Raw genomic sequence first — 20,396 nt, forward strand, 5'->3', positions numbered from 1 at the left:
GCAGGGCAAGCTATAATAGTATTTTCCCAACTTTCCTTTCTTTTCAGTAGATTCAGGTCTATGAATTAAATAAATTTACTTAAGAAAAAAAATCAATTCATTTGGCACAAATCACTAGTATTATAGGGTCAAACATTTATTTTTTTAAAAATAAGCCTTAAGTTATTCTATCATATACCATTGTTCAATAGAAATATAATGTGATGTGCATGTACTTAAAAATTTTTTACTAGCCACATTAAAAATCATTAAAAGACATAGGTGAAATTAACTTTAATATATCTTATTTAACCCATTATATCCCAAGTATTATCATTTCGGCATATGATCAATGAGAAAAATTAACCCGATATATTACATTCGTTTACAGCATATCTCAATTGAACTAGCCACATATTAAGTGGTCATAACCACAGCGGCTGATGGCTACTGTATTGGACAGAACAAGTCTAGTGGACAGAGATTGTTTCTGATTTACTCAGTTCCCTTCCCAGCTAAACAAACCAGTGCCCAACGAACTGATTTTTCATCCTCCCACATTCATATTTCTGTTCAAAGTGTTTAGGTCTCATAAGATGTTCCAGGGGTAGAGCTGGTCATCTTAAAAGAGGAAGTACCCCAAAGCTGCTGGAGACCCAGACTTTGTGAACAGGAGGGGAAATGTCCCTAGCTTAGGCCGGCCATGGGTGCCACGTTTTCTAAGTAGTTGCCCCCTTGCAAACAAGAAGGTTCCAGGCATCCATTGTTTTCTTACCTGCAGGGGGAGCTCTTGCCCCTTCACTCTTTACAAATTCCAAGTCTGGTTCTCAGAGGCCAGCAGCTCTGAGCTCTTTCACCTGGGTCTGTGGAGAGTTTGTTTTTGGCTCCAAACCAGCAGTGCTTTCGCAATCTCCACACGTTACGGCTGCTGAAATGCTAGGACACCAGCCGGGTGGCGGCTTGAGTCTTGTGATTCCCAGGCAGTCCGGCGAAATGATAAACAAAAGTCTTTTGTGCAATATTAATAAGCTTCAAGCACTCCCCAGCCAAGCCCCTTGTCATCCAAGTAAGTCATGTGTATCAAAAGCCCTTATATGTGAAAGTTTGTTTTCATATCTGGCCAGCGTTGAATGGGAGTCCCCTTTGCCATGTTGTAAAACAAACATTTGTTTATTTTGTGAACAGTGCTGGCAGTATGATACAGGAACCAGGAGCTGAATGGAGGGACCCCTTTCCAAAGGAGGCTCCTTTGAAAACCTTTCTGGTAGACCATTCCAACTGTCAACTGATCTTGAGTTCTGTTTACATTAAGACAATAACAGTGTTTCCTAAATAAATAAGTCAGAGGCACCCGTGGGCCTTAATGAAACCCCATAAATGGGCTGGGGGTGGGGGCTGGGGGAAGGCGTGTTTGTGCCTTGCAGAAACAATGGCTGGTTCATCTTACGATGTATCCCAGGCCTGTGTTCTTAAGACAGAAGGAGGCCTTTGTGTTATTTGCACTGATAAAACTCTCCTGCTAGAGCTTCCCCTGGAACGCTGGGACAAAAGATGTGCCATTTTGCTCCGTGAGAGTGCCACACTGCCAAGCAGACATTTTCTAAAGCAGAAAAGTATTGGTCACCCTGCTAGTACATCAGCTAACCTCTCCTGGTGTGCCGAGAAAATAAATAAAAACTGTAAGACTAAACCATCTGCCACTGGGGGGTGTCTGGCTTTTTTCTTGGTTGGTTTGGAGCTTCCAGGAATCCATTTCTGCTGCTGACCAGTCCAAGCCGCCTCCGGGCACAGTGGACACAGTGGACGCAGTGGACGCAGTGGACGCAGAGGCAGGCAGTGACCGGAGAGGAGGGCATGCTGACTGGAAGTTTGAGCGCCGGTGGCTTTTCCTGGGAAGCAGGATTGCAGCCTGTTAGTGGAAGTTACGTTCCTGAGCAAGAGACACATTCTCAGTGAGGAATGGAGGCCGAAGACAAGGAACCAGCAGGGCTCGCTGTGTGTAAATTTACAAAACATTTTATAATCACTGTGATAGCATCGTTCAAACTCTCTAAAATAGAGACATCCCCATATAAGTATTTTCAATTATAAGGATTCCTTATTTGTTTCGCTCCCCAGAAACATATTTCAATATGGGTTTAATCATAGTATTTAGATAATTTGTAACTTGCTTTCTTCTGGGTTAGCGTTGTTTCATGTGCATTTTTTCCAAGTCGCACCTAATCTTTATAATTACCACTGTCAGTGGATGTACAATCTTCCAAGTGGATATACCATAATTTACATATCTGCTTCCTTACTCTCACATACTTAGAATGCTCATGATTTTTTTACTATTATATATAATATTACAAGGAATATCTTCATACCTTAATTTCTTCCTTTTTAGGGAAAACGTTAATTGGGATAAATCCCAAGGCTGTAAATACTTAAGGCTTTTTAATATATGACACTTTATTGTTTCCCAGAAGGATTTTCAAACAAGGCAGTTTACTTTCCAGGCTGTAACTGCTACCTCCTCTTCACAGCACTTTCTCCTTTATTTGCCCCTTTCATTTGCCCAGGACAATCCCTCCACCTTCATGGGCTCTCTCAACTCTCCCCACATAAGTATTCCCTATTCCACCTCTTTTCAAAGCTGATTCTGGGATGTTACCCCTTAGAGATACTTGGGTGAATATGTTAAATACAACTTATTTTCATTATTGCAGAGTAGAATGTTTTCATCTGTCATACATAAATTCTTAATTGGTATCATCTAGCTGTGTGGAAGCTATATTTAGTTTTAGACAAATTTGTAATTTATGTCCATTTCCTCACCCTCAATAGCTTGAAGGTGTTGATGGGGTAGATATCTTTTGAGAAGTCTGCCAAATCCAATAGCCAGATTTCAATCTATGGGTTATCGCCATGCTGGACCAGGTGACTGCCTGCCCGTCTCCCCAACCCCATGTCTGATGGGACTCTGTGTGGACACTTGATACAGACTATCATTCGGACACAGAAGTGGATGGGGTAAGGCTAGGGGATGGAGATAGGGGAAGAGAGAGAGAGAGGACAGTAGACAAGAGGGGAGGGAGAGAGAAGGGAGTAGGGGGTGAGAAGGGGAGGAAGGGAAAGAGGGGAAAGAGAGAGAGAGAAAATGTAGCACACCCATAGAGAAAAACAGAGTTGGGAGGCGTATAAAATTGCTTCCCGGGTTCCTAATGATTTTCTCGTTCTTGGTTCAGGTATGACTATATATTCTTGGCTTTGAATTTGGAGAGACACCTCAAATAATTCTTATAATAAATCTACCTCCCCCTTTCTTTCTCTCCTTCCTCCTCTCCCTCCTCCGCCTTTGCTATTTTTATTTTTTTGTATATGCTAACTCAGTTTCTGATACACTCTCTGACAAATAGAGCTAGAAATAGGAATCCCTTGGTGATGTGCAAATCCCCGTGGCTCAATAATAACATAATGAATTTGGACATTGACTAAAGTTTTAGCTATTCTCTTGTGCTGACATGTGGGGCTGTCAGGTTGAAACATGGCGAAATTCCATTTATGATTCTGAAGAAATGGAATCTTTGAGAAAAACATTTTTTGCTCTGTAAATTACAGGCATTGTAAAAACCAGCTTATCACAGCTGCTCCAAAGTGCTGGACAGTTTGGATGATCTGACACAATGGCGTTGATTCAAGGCTTTGGGTGACCACAAACTCGGATCTGAAGGACAGAGGGACATAACAGCGCCTCCTGGGACCCTGGCTGAGTGGATGTGGTTCATTCTGAAGGCAGAGAGCAACATTTTCAGGGGGGAAAAAAGGCTAGTTGCGCACTCCTTTGCCCCTTTTATTTGGATATACAAAAACCCAGGAAAACCCTCAAGGCTTTGTTCCTTCTCATCTATGTCTTATGATCCGATCCCCCTCCCCCCAAGACAGAGGGTGAAAGCTGCAGAGGTAACGCAGGTTAGAATCTCATGCCTGGAACTGACACTCTCCAAAGGCTGTTTGGAAAACCTGGTTGGACGCCTCGGGCTGTTCCCCATTTTATATTTTTCCTTTCTTGCTCCTATGTGTGTGCTTGTTTTCAAATCATGGTGTGAAAAGGGGACGTTGGAGGGTAAGAGTGAGAGCTCCTCCCTACAAGGAGAGGAAGCCGTTCACAGTGAGACACAGAGGACACAAGCCTCACTAATTGGGGAAACTTGTAAATTGTGCCGTCTCAACCCATTGGGCCATTGGGCGGTGTTCTTCTGCTAAAGCAGCGGTTCTCAACCTGTGGGTCGCGACCGCTTTGGGGGTCGAATGACCCTTTCACAGGGGTCGCCTAAGACCATCGGAAAACACATATATAATTGCATATTGTTTTTGTGATTAATCACTATGCTTTAATTATGTTCAATTTGTAACAATGAAAATACATCCTGCATATCAGATATTTACATTACGATTCATAACAGTAGCAAAATTACAGTTATGAAGTAGCAACGAAAATAATTTTATGGTTGGGGGTCACCACAACATGAGGAACTCTATTAAAGGGTCGCGGCATTAGGAAGGTTGAGAACCACTGTGCTAAAGGGTCTAAGTGACCCGGAAAAATGTCCTTTCTCCTGGTCTGAAATGCCTCTCCTTTTAGAGCTTTGGAGATTCTGGTAAGCTGGCGAGGCACTGACATTTCAGGAACTCCAGACAGATCTGTCCCTGCCAACAAAATGTGTGTGTGTGTGTGTGTGTGTGTGTGTGTGTGTGTGTGTAAATTACTAACAATTCACTAGCCGGTTATGACTCTGATTGTACAATAAGGAGCAATGGGCAAAGCTATCAAATCATTTTAAATTGGCCCCTCAGCATTTTCTTGTTTGCCGACTGGATGGAGTTTATCAGTGGATTGACATATTTCCTAGCATATGTGACCTTGGGCAGTCACTCTCCATTTTTTATCCTGCCAGTGTTTTGTTCATTCATTTAATTAAAGTGTGCCGAGTGCCCAGAAAATGCTTGGAACCGGGCTGGGCATGATGATCGCTGCTGAGACAGACCACTGCTGCTCCGTGGACCCTTGCTCTGATGGGGTCATGAGGCAGGCTCGCCCAGCCAGTGTGAGCCAGAGAACCAATCGGTCAGCAGACAAAGTGCACCATGCCCAGCCTCAAGCAACGTGCAGTCCGCCAGGGAGAGGAGGGAAATGCCCATGAAGGCCTCCCTAAGCAGTGTGACTCCTACGGAAGTGCCAGAGGCTAAACTGACACAGCTCATCGCTAAAGGGGTTTACCTATATCTTAAAGGACCAAGAGGGCTGGAGGAATGGGCCAGTGGGTGCTGAAGAGAGGAGGGGAGTGGGGAGGAGCAGGGTAACTATAGTGGGGAGCCCTGGGCTGGATAGTGGAAGGTTGGAGACATGAGAGGTTGGCTTTGAACAGAGATCGAAGAGCCTGGAAACATTGAGGAGATGGACTTGACGTTAAAGGCAATGGATTGCTGACTTTTGACTAGTTCACAGACCTCCACAGTCCCTTTTTGATCCCATCTCTAGTCTTCCAAACTGGGGCATTATCTTCTGTCTTTTATTTCTTCAGATGAAGATCTCTCTCAACTCCCATCAGATTCTCATCCATACCCCACCCCCCAACCCACCCAGCTCTGTAGTCTGAAAACAATGAGCTTGAGCTTTGGGTTAAAAGCCCAGTTAAGGAAGGGTCCTGGAGCTGACATAGAGTATTGTGGAATCGGTTGTTTGCCTGTGGTCTCCAGCGGCTTTTCTAGAAACACTCTCTCACAGAGAGGGCGTGTGTAGGTTTATGTGTGTATAGTGGAAGCAGATTTCTAAGAATATCAGGTAGGCGGGTGGCAAGTTTGGGAAGGGGATTTATGCTATCTTTCTCAGAGTCCAAGATATTGAAACACAGCGACAGCTTTTTTCCAACCAACTTAGGAAGAGTTTTCTAGGAGAACACACACACACACACACACACACATCCAAGAAAAGATTTAATTGTTTTCCTAATTTTCTTGAATGTATTTATATTGGGTTTTAGGTTCTTCATCTCATTTCAGAATATCCATCTATTAAGGATTTTTCTTCTTGAATAATAGGTGGAGTCCACAGAGTTCTGTCGTTCTTTCCCTTGAATTATTTCTTTTTTCACCTAATGTATTTTTGACTTAGATCACGTCTGCCTTCTCCTCTTCAGGGGTCTCATGCTGTATTGTGAAATGAAGATGGGCTGGAGTGAGCAAATCACACCATTTGGGGTAAATGTCATAGGCCTAATTTAGTCCTGTTATTAGAAAAGAATTTTATGAATGGAACCCCCAAGGTGTGCTTTCCAAACCCGCCAGTGCCAGAGAGATGAATCACGGCTATAAATGCACCTGGTCAGGCAGCAAGTCATATAATATGTTATTTTACTTTTTGCCTCTCTCCAGGCCAAAGGTAGGTGGTGATTCTACTTGAAGGACTGCAGGTGTGTGCAGGATGTCCCACGTTGTGACACTTGGGGCTGGTTGGGGGAGCTGAAGACCACAGTCAGGCTGCAGAGGGCAGTGTGAGACCACAGTGCCGTGAGCTATGTGGACAAGCCAGCACTGCTCCTGATGCAGGCCACCTGCGGTGTTTCAAGATAAATTATGTTAGATGGGGAAACTAGTCTATTGGATTTACAGTAAATGCTTGCTAGTTAGCTTCACCCCAAAGAAAGTCTTTCTAGGATTTTCCCCTCTTCCCCAATTTCAAGACATCGAGTATCAAGTGGCTGAGTGGCAAACTTGTATTCTCTTCTCTTCAGGAGTGTGAATGTCTCATGTAAATTCCTTTGAGGACAATTGAGATGATACTTAGTGCCTTACAGTATGTTGCAATTTAACTGCACTGGTGCTGACGTAGGTCTGGGTGTGGAGAGACACTAATAATAATAATGATAATAATAATAATAATAAGAATAATAATAAAAAATAACCCAGGCATCTTCTAAATATTTTCTGGAACATTAGACGAAGGTCTGGGTGTGGAGAGACACTAATAATAATGATGATGATGATGATAATAATAATAAATAATAACCCAGGCATCTTCTAAATATTTTCTGGAACATTAGGAACTATAGCCTTTGCTTAAGAGCCAGTTCTGGGTACTCGGGGTTCTCTGGAGGTTTTTAGGAGGGGAGGAGGCTGGTGGGTGTGCAGAGAGTGGCTGGTCTGACATTGAGGTTAGGTGTACGTGTTAGAGTCAGACCTGGCTCTCTCATTTACAAGCTACCACCTCAGTTTCCTCCCTTGTAAAGCTGAGATTATCATAATAGTGATTTCCTAGAGTTGCTGCATTAAGTGAACCCATAGTTGAGAGTATCCAGAGCATAAGGTCATTATTGGCATTCAGTTCACAAACGTTTATTGAGGGGATTGACAGCAAGCAATGCCAACATGGTCCTTACCCTGAGGTCTAGTGAGAAGAACAGACATTGATCCCTTATTCCAACAAGGCAGGACTGGGGGGGAAGTATAGCAAAGTGATAAAGAGCATGGACTCTTGTGTCGGAGCATCTGGGTTTGAATTCAGCGCTGTTACTTCTAGCTGTTTGTCCTTGGGAAGTTTCATTTCCCACTAGCACCTACCTCATAAGGCTTTGCAGGGATTCAATGAGTTAACACTGAGAAAGTATTAAAATTATGTACTGCATGTAGTCAGCATGAGCAATATATAACTGCTGATTATTATGGACTGTGGTGAGCTTTAGAAGGGAAAAGAGCTGGATGCTATGGAAGTGTATTATAGAAAGAAGTGAAGTTCCGCAAGGTGGGGAATAAGTCACAAAATAAACTAAGGGGGAAAAGTATGATAGATAAGTTGACGTTTTCTTAGGGAACAATCTCCAAAATACATAATTAAGGATAAATAGCAGTGGGGCAGAGCAGTATGCACAGCATGCCCCCATTTTTGTAAAAATATAAATTAAATCTCTATCAATCTATCTATCTATCTATCTATCTATCTATCTATCTATCTATCTACCATCTATCATCACCTATCTAGTGTTTATGCATAGACTAATTTAGGCAGTATACACTGAGAGATTGTTAATAGTATTGCCTTGGGGGATGGTCTAAGAAACTGTAATGGCAAGTAGACTTATTTCTGGATTATTTGAAATTTATGAGTATTTACTTCTTAGGTTAAAAAAGAAATAAACTAGAAAAATGACTAAGTAAGAAGATACACATCTTTATGAGCTTCAGGCTAAAAGACAAATAATAAAACCGGGCTAGTCTCAAGTTTCAGGTCGTGGAGGCCTCGCTCCCAGGTCTCCCTGGGAGCGGAGGAACACCTTCTTCTACATAGGAATCTCAGATCTAATCATCAGTCCATAGATTATTCCTAGAGCACAGCTTTTCTTCTTATTCTCATATGTTTCTCAGGCTACCTTCTGACCCCCCAGATTCTTTTCTCTTATCACACTATTCCACACCACCTGCTTTAACCTGATTTTACTGTCTCTGTTTCTTTGTAGACTAAAACAGAGAGAGACAGTACACATCAAGGAGAGACTTTTGAACCTCAAACTACTTTAGGCAGGAAGCAGGCTAAAGAATATTTCTCAGGTGCAAGCAACAGGCTATTTATAATGGAAAAAAGATGACTCAGAAGGTAGAACTAGAGCCCAGGGGTGGAGCCAGGAATAGTCTAGGGCCCTAATTAAGAAGTTGGTGACTTGTACCAGGCTGGATTTCAGAACTGCTGCGGAGCAGTGATTGCTGTTTGCCTTGCATTCCCATACTTTTTGAACAGGAGTGACTGTTTGGTGATTCTGGCTGTGTGTTCACAATTGCAGGTAGGGTATGTAGTATGTTGGGTAAAATAATTTGTAATAATTTGTAATAATTTGTAATAATTAGCTCACAGATCTTTAAAGCAATAGGAACTTACCTGACAATGACACTTAAGGAGCTTCATCAAAACCTGGGTCTGTAGGTGACTAGATACTAGACCTTGAACCTAGGTCTAATACTGTAATGGGATGAGATTGGCTCTTGTGTGTTATAGGAGTGTAAATAATTTATGGCCAGAGAGTAGAATGTGGAAGCCAAAACAAAATGACTGCAAATTATTTGATACTGCTCCCAATGGGAGGTGAGTCTGTATCTCCTTCTTAGCAGTGTGCTGGAGCTGGCTGGCATCAGCTTGTGAGAACCAACTGTGCACATCTTGTCCAAGCATCTTGTTCAGTGATGTCCTATTGGTAGCTTGAAATCAGCCAGAGTGAAAGTTTTGACTCCACAGGAATTGGCAAATGCTAAAAACCAGGATTTTTTCCCCCTGGAGAGCTGGTTGTTAAACATTCACCAGTACACCATTGCTTGTGTTGAAAAATTTCTAAGATGTTGATAGGGGTAGGGATGAATACCTAAATGGGTTAAGTCATTCACCTGGGAGAGGAGATAATTCTAAACTACACATTCACAAATATTACTTTATGTGAGGGGCTAACAAAGCAATTCTCCGAGTGTGATCCAGGGTACACTTGGGGGTCCTCAAAGTCAAAACTTTTATAATAATACTAAGATATCTCCCCCCTTCACTCTTAGTTTCTCATGAATGTGTAGTGGAGTTATCCATTGCACATTTGGAAGATTTGCTCAATAAATCAACATTGTCCAAATGACCAATGCATGATGTTATAAAATTATGGATAGGTAAATATTCCATTCAAAGTACAAGATACACTAATGGATTTTAGTGTAACAGAATCTGAAAAGTTATTGATATGGTTTCAGATTCCTCAGTAGCACTTGTTGAACTTTAGTGTAATATTAAATCAGTACTGTTGAGTTTTGATGTAATATCAGGGAAGAATATTAAAATACTTACCCATTTCTCTCTCTTCACACATTTCTGTGTGAGGCTAGATTTTTTTCATATATTTCACACAAAACAACAGATCTCAATAGAATGAATGCAGAAGCAGATAGGGGATCCAGATGTTTTCTTTTAAGCTAGACAAAAAGATTTTTTAAAATTTAAAACAGCACCACTCTTTTTATTGGTTTATTTCATTTTGGTAAATACAGTTACTTTTATAAAATGCTATTTGTACTTAAATGTAATAAATTTATTGTTATTTTAAAGAAGCTAATAAGAATTTAAAATATTTCTTACTTTAAATTTCTAATATGGTAAAGTAATAAATATAACCCATATTAATAAAAGTTATTTGGGGACATCAGTGTTTTTTTAAGAGTTCAAAAGGGTCCTGGGACTAAGGGGTAGGGAACCTTTGAATCACCCCATCATCACTGTCCACACAGGCACCATTGTTTGGTGGTGGGAGAAGGTGGGGGAAGGGTGTCAACACCATCCCTGAATGTGTAGGTGGAGGGAAAGTGAGTACCATTTCAAAGGGGGTGACTAGGCTCTGAAAATGAATCTCAACTAACTTGTCAGGAGTAAGAAATGGGGTTCAAGAGAAGTTAAAGAATTTTTCCAGATACCTACTTCTCAGGTTGTGGGGGCACGTAGGCCTTTCCACATTCGGTGCTTATTTTACTGAGTCTGTTCCCTTGGGATGCCCATTGGGCACTACACATGGTCAGGTGGTTGGCAGGTGACTTTTGATCATGGTGCTGGCAGTGATTCTGAGAGCAACCCTGGGCATCCTGTCTTCAGCGGGGGAGCTCTGGTTTTCAATTGGCTTCTCTTCAAACACAGGCCACTCTAGTCCTTACCAGCTGTGATGCTTTATGGATCCTCAAATGCCAAGTGATTTAGTCACAGATTTAGTAAATCCTCTGGTCTCAATTCTATGTTTTGTGGGGACCTCAACAATTCCTACCCACATGCTCAATGTTAATAGGGGCAGACTGGGCAGTTCTGTAGTTCTATGGCTGTTTAACTACTACTACTACTACTACTACTACTACTACTACTATTACTATTTAACATTTATTTTTAAAATTTTATTTATTTTTCAGCATTGAAAATCTTCTTAATAACAAGGTGGGATCTGGGGTTAGTTTTGTAGCAGTAGCCCTTGGAGTGTAGTAGAGTTTGGTGTGGCTGTGAGGGGTTCCTGGGGCCCATACACCTCGTGAGAACCAGAAAGCAAAACCGAGCCTAGCTTGAAGCAAGGATTTGCAGCATGAGGCTCTTTGGTTTGAAAAGCCTTGTAGCTTGAAGGACAGTGTGAAACTTCCCTCTTTCTCTTCTACTTGGAGAAAAATAGAGGACCACCCAGTAAATTTTCCCTGTTTCTCTCAGTTTCATTTCAGTAAGAGGGAAGGGAAGGAGGGGGAGCCTTGTCTGGTAGCCACAGGTCATCTTCGTGTGACGTGTCCTACTGAAAAAATCACAGCTATTTTATTTCTTCAAATTCCTTGGAACATGGGACAGTCACTCCTTACTTGTTATCTGAAAGCTACAAAAAGGTCTGCATGACCCAAAGGTCTTTCCCCTCCAGGCCTCCTGTAGTCCCCACCATTCCCACCATTAGCGAGTCCTTGGGGACCTTTGAGAGCTGTGTTCATTTGAACTGACTGGACATGTTCTCATGCTCATTTGCACAACTTAGTCCCAGGATTTGGCCCTGTTCAACCTGCCGCCCAGCACCCGGCGGTGGCCAGCACCCAGTGTCTCCAGCGGCCCTGAGTCCCTTGAGGAGGCCCTTACCAGCTGACACTTAACCTTAATTCTCACATTAAGACTCATCTGTCCCCTGTCCCAGTTCCTCTGACCACTTTCCTGGCCTCTAGGTTATTTGTAGCTAACATACAGCTATTTATTAGATCTGGGTTTTCACACTGTGTTCTAAAGAGTCCTGGCGGTGGGGGGGGGGTCCCACAATAGTGCCTTTGGGGCCACTGTAGAGCCCAAGGAGGAACTAGGATGGGTGGCCCCAGTCCTGCAATTCAGTTATACCCCAGTCATGCCAAGTATGTGTTTTATACAGTGCTGTATCCTTCAAAGTATTCCTTTGAAGGGTCTTACAAAAATATTTGGGGAGCATTTTATGAGACTAAATTAACTTGTGTAAATGGACAGCAGAAGGAGTCCAATCGGTTATTCTCTGGTAACCTACAGGTCAGGAAAGAGTCAGGGAAGGCTTGCCCACAGTGTGCCCTTTTTGGAGTTGTCAGTTCCTGTCACTAAGGGAACTCAAGGGGGAAAACCATCAAATAGCGTTTCATACAAGTGAAAGGCCTAGTGGCTGAGACACATCGCTTCAGTGTGGCCATTTTTTCCTTTTTTAAAAAAATTGTGAAATAAACACAAACATGAAAAAGTGTAGAAAACAAAATTGCATTGTTCAAACATTGATCACAAAGTGAGCACTCATGTGGCCACCACTCAGGTGAAGAGATAGAACATGACCTATACTTGCAAGTCCTCTGGCCCTGCCCATGCTTCTACCTGTCACCGCCACCAGATGATGACCCACTATCCTCAGCTCTATGGTAGCCACTTCTTGGCTTTTCACCATAGCAGGCAACCCTAAACACTACAGTTTAGTGTTGCCTGGTTTTGAACTCTATATTAATGGAAAAATGAAATTTGAATTCTTTTGCTTAATGTTATAATCTTCCTTTCTTCTGCTCAACCCCCCTCTCCCAAGAAATACATTTTGTAAATCTTAGGAAGGATTGCAGTAAAATTTTTACATTTTAGGACTGAATAATCAGAAAAAGGAGTTGAATAACAATGATTCTTAACAAATGTCTCCAGCTTGGAGGCAATTACAGTGGGTGGATATTAAAGTAAATGCAGCATCACCATAATTAGTATTTGTAAAAGAATCTTCATGGGAAGGACTTTCTATTTTAACTTCACAGATGCTTGCAATTCTTCAGAAGCAGGTATATGATGAACAGAAGGCTCTGCTGCTTCTTCATCTTTTCTTCTTCTTCCTCTAAAATCTTCGTGGTAAGGACACAAAGGGACATATATTATTCCAGAATTGCCCAGAAAGACAGGGGCAACTGGGAATGGGAGCAGCCCCCCTGACTTGGGTCTGGCCTTCTGGCCCCGTGGCCCCCACCTTTTTCTGATGGTGAATGTTGAGAGATGGTGATGGATGGTTAGTCACAAATAGTTTTCAATTTACCAAAGTGCACCCGGCTTTCTCTGAACCTCTTTGAAATGCTTTTAGAGAAACATGGGGAATGGAATTCAACAACAATTCTCCACAGCTGCAGTCAGAATACAGTGACCCCAGGAGCAGCTGGGGGCAGTTGTTTTCATGTTTGTACTCACTATCTCCTTAAGAGCTGTTTCAGAAGGTTCTGGAAGGTCCTCTGGCATCCATATTCTCAGAGACTGAGTTTGAGGCAGACCCTTAGGTTCTAGGACCTCATCCAAAATTTGGCAAAGGTTCATCTCCACTTCTGACAAACAGCATGTTCTCTCAGAAGTACCCTCACTGTGCCTTCCACCGCCCACCCCAACAGCCCCCACGCAGGAGCATTCACCCTGTGGCAGCTCTGCTTAGTGAAGACAACTCTCATAGAGAAGCCAGGCGCCAGGCAGGGTTTTGGGACCAGCTGAAGCTTGAGTTAACTCTGTGACCTTGTCTCAACGTCCTCTCCCTGTTGGCGTTGAGTTTCCACGTCTGTAAAGTCGGGAGGTTGGACAGAAGACCTTAGAAGGCTCCTTCTGTAGAGATGTAGCCATGATGTTTCTAGATAAGGACTTGATTACAGCAGAAGGTAGAGACACTTGCTTTGGCGGGGCTGTCTTTACCTGGAGACAAAATAGTAGACAGAATAAGTAGCCTCTTATGAGGCAAGATTTAAATGGAGACAAAATAGACAGAATAAGTAGCCTCTTATGAGGCAAGATTTAATATGATGAAGGACCCTGTTACAAAACCAAGGAAAATATAATACCCCCACAATAAAAGTTTCTCTCACAATGAGCACTTTTTCCTTCTCTAGTAACCATTATACTACCCAATAGTTTTTTCCTTTTTTTTTTTGCACATATTGTGATTTTCTAGAGCCTATTATAAAAAATGTAAATGTCCCTAAGATAATAAATAAATAATGCTGTTATGGGATTAGTGGCTTGACAAGTTATTAGCACTGTCCACAGCTGCATGCTTGTGATGCAGCTCAGGGCATTTTTCAACTTGAAGAGCTGTCTCCTACACCAGTTCTCAAACTTCAGTGAGCCAATGAATCAGGGGGAGGATCTTGTAAAATGTAGGTTCTGATTTGGTAAGTCTGCGAGAGACCTGACAATCTGCATTTCTAGTAAGTTCCCAGGTGATGCTGCTGCTGCTGCTGCTCTGCAGAACACATCTAGAGTAGCAAGTCTATAGCACACGACCCTGTCTCCCGAACACAGCTCTGTGGACTTCAGGGGTTGGGCACCTGGCTCCATGCCAGCCAATCTGTAAACTGACCTCTGATCAAAAAGGGATGAAGAGCCAATCAGGAAATTAAATAAGAGAGGTGGGCAGTGGCTTCAGGAGTAGAAATAGAAAAATCTAAAGAAACCCAGAATGACAGAATATGAGAGGACTCTATGAAGATGTTCTTCTATGAATATGAGCTGTCAGTCTGCATTTTGAGAGCAGAGAGACTTTCTGGTTCCTGTTTCTTCCATGAATGCTGGACTCTACTTTTTATTCACCCCACTGGGCCTGGCTGCTGAGAATTTTTTCAAGGTTCCTGGGGTAACAAGTACCAGAGATTCCTATGAATCCTGAAGACTCCAGGTTGAAAAGAAATATCTGGAGTTGAGTGAGATGTACACCTTAGAGCACCATGGATTACTGTTTGTATTGCCTTGGACACTTGAAGACAGAAATTTGGTGGAGGGCTGGGGGAAGGAGGTACAGAGATTATAGAAGATAAAAAAGAATCAGTTCTCACAGTTTGTCTAAAGCTGCTCACAAATTTTGTCCGTATTGTTAAACTGTTTGTAGGGACTTGGAATTTCCTGCTCACTTATCATTTCCTAGAATGTTTTCCTTCTCCTCCATCCTCATGGTTACTTAGAGAGCACTTATACTCATACCATATGACTCCAGCCCCTTGCCACAGTTGACTGGTCCAGCAGTGGACAGCCAACCCAAACCTGACCAATTCCACAGGTGTGCACATGGTAGTAGAGGATGCTAATGAAAACCAGGCTGGTGGTGTGCAAGCGCATAGCTGAAAGGGCTGGCCCCAAGCACACACAAGGCATAAGGGGTCAGCTGCAGGCATCTAGGCTGATGCTCTGCACTTGCACAATCACAGAGGCCTGGACTAGCTGCCAGTGGTATCCCATTGGTTTCTCAGTGGCAAAAGCTGCTGGGTCCTCTGCATAGCTGACCACTGGGAACCACAGTTGCTTCCACTGGGTGGCTGATACTGATAGCCCCAGTCTTCCTTATTCCTAGCCATCTCTATGTCTCAGCTTTGGCAGTCTCTGGGTAGGATGAAACTGAAATGCGTCCTTTGTGCAGTGTTCAAAGGCTGGGGAAGCTGGTTGCTTTCCCCACTCTCCCTTTCCTGGTGAGGGGAGCACATAGCTGGAAGTCCCCTCCTGGCTCCGAGCAATGCCAGCTGGGGGATGGGATGATGCAGGCATAATGATGTGTTCTTCCTTCCCTTTGTGGGCAGTTATTCTCAGCTCCTGCCCCCCTCTGTGTTGCTCAGTTTTTTTAAATGGACTCCTGAGCTCTCTCAGAGCTTTTGTGTTCATGGTGGATCTTTGTTAAGGGACAGAGGCTGGGGTCTTCTATTTGCTGTGTTGGTGACGGTACTCCCAGTTTGCATACTCTGATCACCCTTGATCTTCACAACCCCCTTCTTTCAGAGGACAGGGAAGAGGGGGCAGGGAACCTCAGGTCTGGCCTGCTAGTGGCCGATTCTCTGTGACGTTGGCTGAGTCTCATTCCTGTGCTGTGTGCTGCAGTGATCCCATGAAAAGTGGGATAGCAATGCCTTCTCTTTCTAAAGGCACCGGGGCCAGGCGTGTGGCTGCTCTTTGGGGCGTGAGAGCAGAACTTTCTAGGAGCCCCTCTCAGGTCTGATTAAGAATTTTGAAACTTAAGCACTGAAAGATTTTGGTATCCCCCTTCCCACATGTAATTTAGAATGAAAATAATAGTAAACTCTACAACACATAAAAGAAAACCTAACAGAATTCAATCATTCAGTTTATCAATACATCCTTGGTGCCCGCACACTGCCTGGTATGTACTGGGACTCAATAGATACTCATTAAGTACATCATCTTGTCATTCTTAGAATCACAATTCTCATCAAGAAGGTAAATAGTAGTGTGGAATCATTCTTTTTTTTAAAAAATATATTTTATTGATTTTTCACAGAGAGGAAGGGAGAGAGATAGAGAGAGTTAGAAACATCGATGAGAGAGAAACAGCTGCCTCTTGCACATCACATCCCCCACCGGGGATGTGCCCGCAACCCAGGTACATGCCCTTGACCGGAATCAAACCCGGGACCTCTCAGTCCGCAGGCTGACGCTCTATCCACTGAGCCAAACCGGTTTCGGCTGGAATCATTCTTGATTGCTTGCTAATGAGTTAGTAAAGTGGGTGGAAGATGAGTGTCTGAGGACAGTGGTTTGAGAGGATGATCCTTTGGCAAATTTTGTCTAGAGGTCAGGAATTTGACGTTAGGGCATTAAATCTGAACTTGTGCTACGAAGCACTTTATACTTATGCTTGTAGATATTAAAATAAGTGTTTACTGATTGATTCACTGCAGACTCACAGATGCTAATGTTGACTAGGTTTTCCCCAGCAAGGCACTGGGGGATAGCCATGATAAGAGTATGGCCTCATGTGGAAAGAGATCCACGAAGTATTGGCATTTGCTTTCTTTTTATCCAGCTGTGGAGTGATGGCAGTGTTCTCTCAACAGGTTTATGTTGGATGAGAGTGAGAGCTGCTTTTGAGGTCCTGTTTTCTTTTCTTTTTTTTTTTTAAAAAGATATTTTTATTGATTTCAGAGAGGGAGAGAGAGATAGAAACATCAATGATGAGAGAGAATCATCGATTGGCTGCCTCCTGTACCGCTGTCCCCCCCGCGCCCCGGGGGATCCCGCAACCCGGGCATGTGCCCTGATGGGGAATCTAACTACTGTGATTTCCTGGTTCATAGGTCGATGCTCAACCACTGAGCCACGCCAGCCAGGCGGGGTCCTGTTTTCTATGTTCTAACTGTTCACACTCACTCAGGGATCTTGGGGGAGGGCACAGAGCAGGGGCAGGGAGGGGGTGGTTGGGATGGACAGGTATGGAATGGACCCCTCTTGGAGCCCACTGCTGTACTGCCATACCTGGCTTTGTGGGCTGAAGTTTCTGGGGTGATATGTACTCCCTGGGAGTGAGGAGGAAGAATTCTCACGCTGTGAGCAGAGCAGTGGTGCTGGCCGTCTACCGTAAGCATTTGGAACAGTCTTCACAGTCGTTAGCCTGAGCCACTTGCTGGAGAAGCGTTATGTTTCAGGGAAGCTGGAGAGCTTCAGGCGTCCAGGGGACATCTGTGGTTAGGGATTTAACTGGTGGATCTTCGGAGGGAAAGAGAAGGAAGATTAGGTGTTGGCATTTAAGAAGTTGGCATTTATTTTGCAGCTGGGAGGACTGGGCTGCCCTCTCTGTTCCTGTCAGGCGCCCTCATAGCTCAGGGCACTGCCCCTTCCCTCTGAAGAGCCCGAGGGCCAAGTGCATCTGGCCTGGCCCTGGTTGTTTCACTTGGCAGGGCTTCTGGTTTGTCTGTTTACTTTGTCTGTGACCTGTGAGTTTGTCTGTTTACTTCGTCTGTGACCTTTGGTTACCCAAAGGCTTGATATTGAAGGAAAATGAGCAAGGGACTGCAGAATAAAAAACAGCAACCCAGTCTCTTAATACTAAGGGGTGCAGGGTCAGAGGAGATCCAAAAAATGAAACAAAATAAGAGATAGAAGGGGTGTGGTTGCAAGGCTATGGAGATATCAGTTATCGCTCAAGTTGTGTGGAGAACTCTGTGGTAAACAAACGAAATTAATCAGCTGCTCTTCACTGAAAGCTGGGAGCATATAAAGCAGCGGTTCTCAACCTGTGGGTAGCGACCCCTTTGGGGGTCGAACGACCCTTTCACAGGGGTCGCCTAGGACCATCCTGCATATCAGATATTTACATTATGATTCATAACAGTAGCAAAATTACAGTTATGAAGTAGCAACGAAAATAATTTTATGGTTGGGTCACAGCATGAGGAACTGTACTTAAAGGGCCAGAAGGTTGAGAACCACTGGTATAGAGGCTAATACACTAGAGTATCAGTTGTCGAACAGATTTTGCTATTCCCAGAGTGCCCAACTTTTTGCTGGAATAAAATCACTGATGTATATGTGAAGATGTGGGGTTTTTTTTTTCTTGCTAGAGTGAGTATAATGCCCTAAAAGTGCCCAGCAATAGCATTTCAAAGTGAACTTGAACTTCAGAGTTCATCACAACGATACTGTCGGTTTCCTTATTATCATATAAGATTTTAGTGTTTTAGTGAACATTGCTCACTCAGTTCCAGCTACCTCAGATAGTTCTTGCTCAGCCATATGCTAGTGATTTTGTTTGTGGTTAGTTCTTAAATAGAACTAGAAGCAGAGCCTTTTAATCAATTATTGATAAATTAGCTGGTAAACATCTCCCTGGCTTCCCTGCCCACCTTGACTCCCTTGAAAAATCAGAACTGGGATCTTTTGAAAATGGCCCCATCTTGTTTCTAAATTCTTGGAATGACTCACATTCCTTGTTGCTTCCACTTGCCAGAATGCACAGGAGTCAACGCCCCCATTCCAAGTACAGGATAATTATTAGCTTGCAGAGGTTCTGCTCTTTTTTTTCTATTTTAGTTTAAGATGTTGGGTTCCCTGCCTACATAAATGAAGCTAGGAAAGACACAGAGATGCTAAGATGCTTCTATTTTCTTCTTTCCTGGTTGGGTTGTCTTAAAAGATGTCAGCCTCAATTGGTGGCTACCACCCCATGGCATTTAATTATTCTTGACATTTAATCCATCATGATATAAAAAGAGAACATACAATCTGTCTCCTCCTCCTCTTCTTCCAAAGAAACAATGTAATAATTAAGATGGTGACTAAGGTTCTAAGAATAATGAAAAAACCACATAAAGACTAGCATCATATGTCCCTTAGAACATTAACAGGAAACAAGTCTGAGGGTATCTACCCCTACTTCATTTTTTTCTACCCAGGTAATCATGAGTCACCATCCTGTATAAATGAATAATAGTTTAATTTAAATCAGCCAATATTGTTTGGAGGTCATTTGTCACCTCATGGCTCTCATTCACAGACGAATCATGCGGAACTACAAAACTTCCTTGTTGTGCACTGGAGCTGGAAATCCCATTGTGTTTGGAGGCCTCACATCTGGGTATTTGGAGACCAAATTCAATATTGTTCTGAGTAAGGGGGTCGAGGGGTGGTCAGTGATGGGCTGGGGGTGAGGTGGGGAATCTGAGTGCTGCCTCGAGAGGCTTTGGGCTTTTGCACTTGTCATTTTAGGACATAGGAGCTGGACTTGGATTTGCATAATAGTCAGTTGATAGTGGTGTGCGTCCGTGTGTGTGTGTGTGCGTCCGTGTGTGTGTGTGTGCGTCCGTGTGTGTGTGTGTGCGTCCGTGTGTGTGTGTGTGCGTCCGTGTGTGTGTGTGTGCGTCCGTGTGTGTGTGTGTGCGTCCGTGTGTGTGTGTGTGCGTCCGTGTGTGTGTGTGTGCGTCCGTGTGTGTGTGTGTGCGTCCGTGTGTGTGTGTGTGCGTCCGTGTGTGTGTGTGTGCGTCCGTGTGTGTGTGTGTGCGTCCGTGTGTGTGTGTGTGCGTCCGTGTGTGTGTGTGTGCGTCCGTGTGTGTGTGTGTGCGTCCGTGTGTGTGTGTGTGCGTCCGTGTGTGTGTGTGTGCGTCCGTGTGTGTGTGTGTGCGTCCGTGTGTGTGTGTGTGCGTCCGTGTGTGTGTGTGTGCGTCCGTGTGTGTGTGTGTGCGTCCGTGTGTGTGTGTGTGCGTCCGTGTGTGTGTGTGTGCGTCCGTGTGTGTGTGTGTGCGTCCGTGTGTGTGTGTGTGCGTCCGTGTGTGTGTGTGTGTGTGTGTGTGTGTGTGTGTGTGTGAGAGAGAGAGAAAGAGAGAGAGAGAGAGAGAGAGAGAGAGAGAGAGAGAGAAGAGAGAAGAAGAAAGAGAGAGTTGATCTGAAAGCATAACTTTTCAATAAGAACAACCCTAAAAGGAGAGGAAATGGACTTTTTTCCAGGCTAACTATAGAAATTGGATTCATACTGTTAAGATTAACGATTGAAGGAAAAGGAAAACTCCAGCAACGCTCCTCAGCCAGCACGTTCAAATGATAAATTGCATTAAGGCACTGAAAGAAACAACAGCTGCAGTTAATGAAAAGCCAAATTTATCTAAATTTCTCCAGTTGATCAGTCAAA

Source organism: Myotis brandtii, unplaced genomic scaffold (assembly GCF_000412655.1).
Source record: "Myotis brandtii unplaced genomic scaffold, ASM41265v1 scaffold84, whole genome shotgun sequence".
Classification (NCBI taxonomy): Eukaryota; Metazoa; Chordata; class Mammalia; order Chiroptera; family Vespertilionidae; genus Myotis; species Myotis brandtii.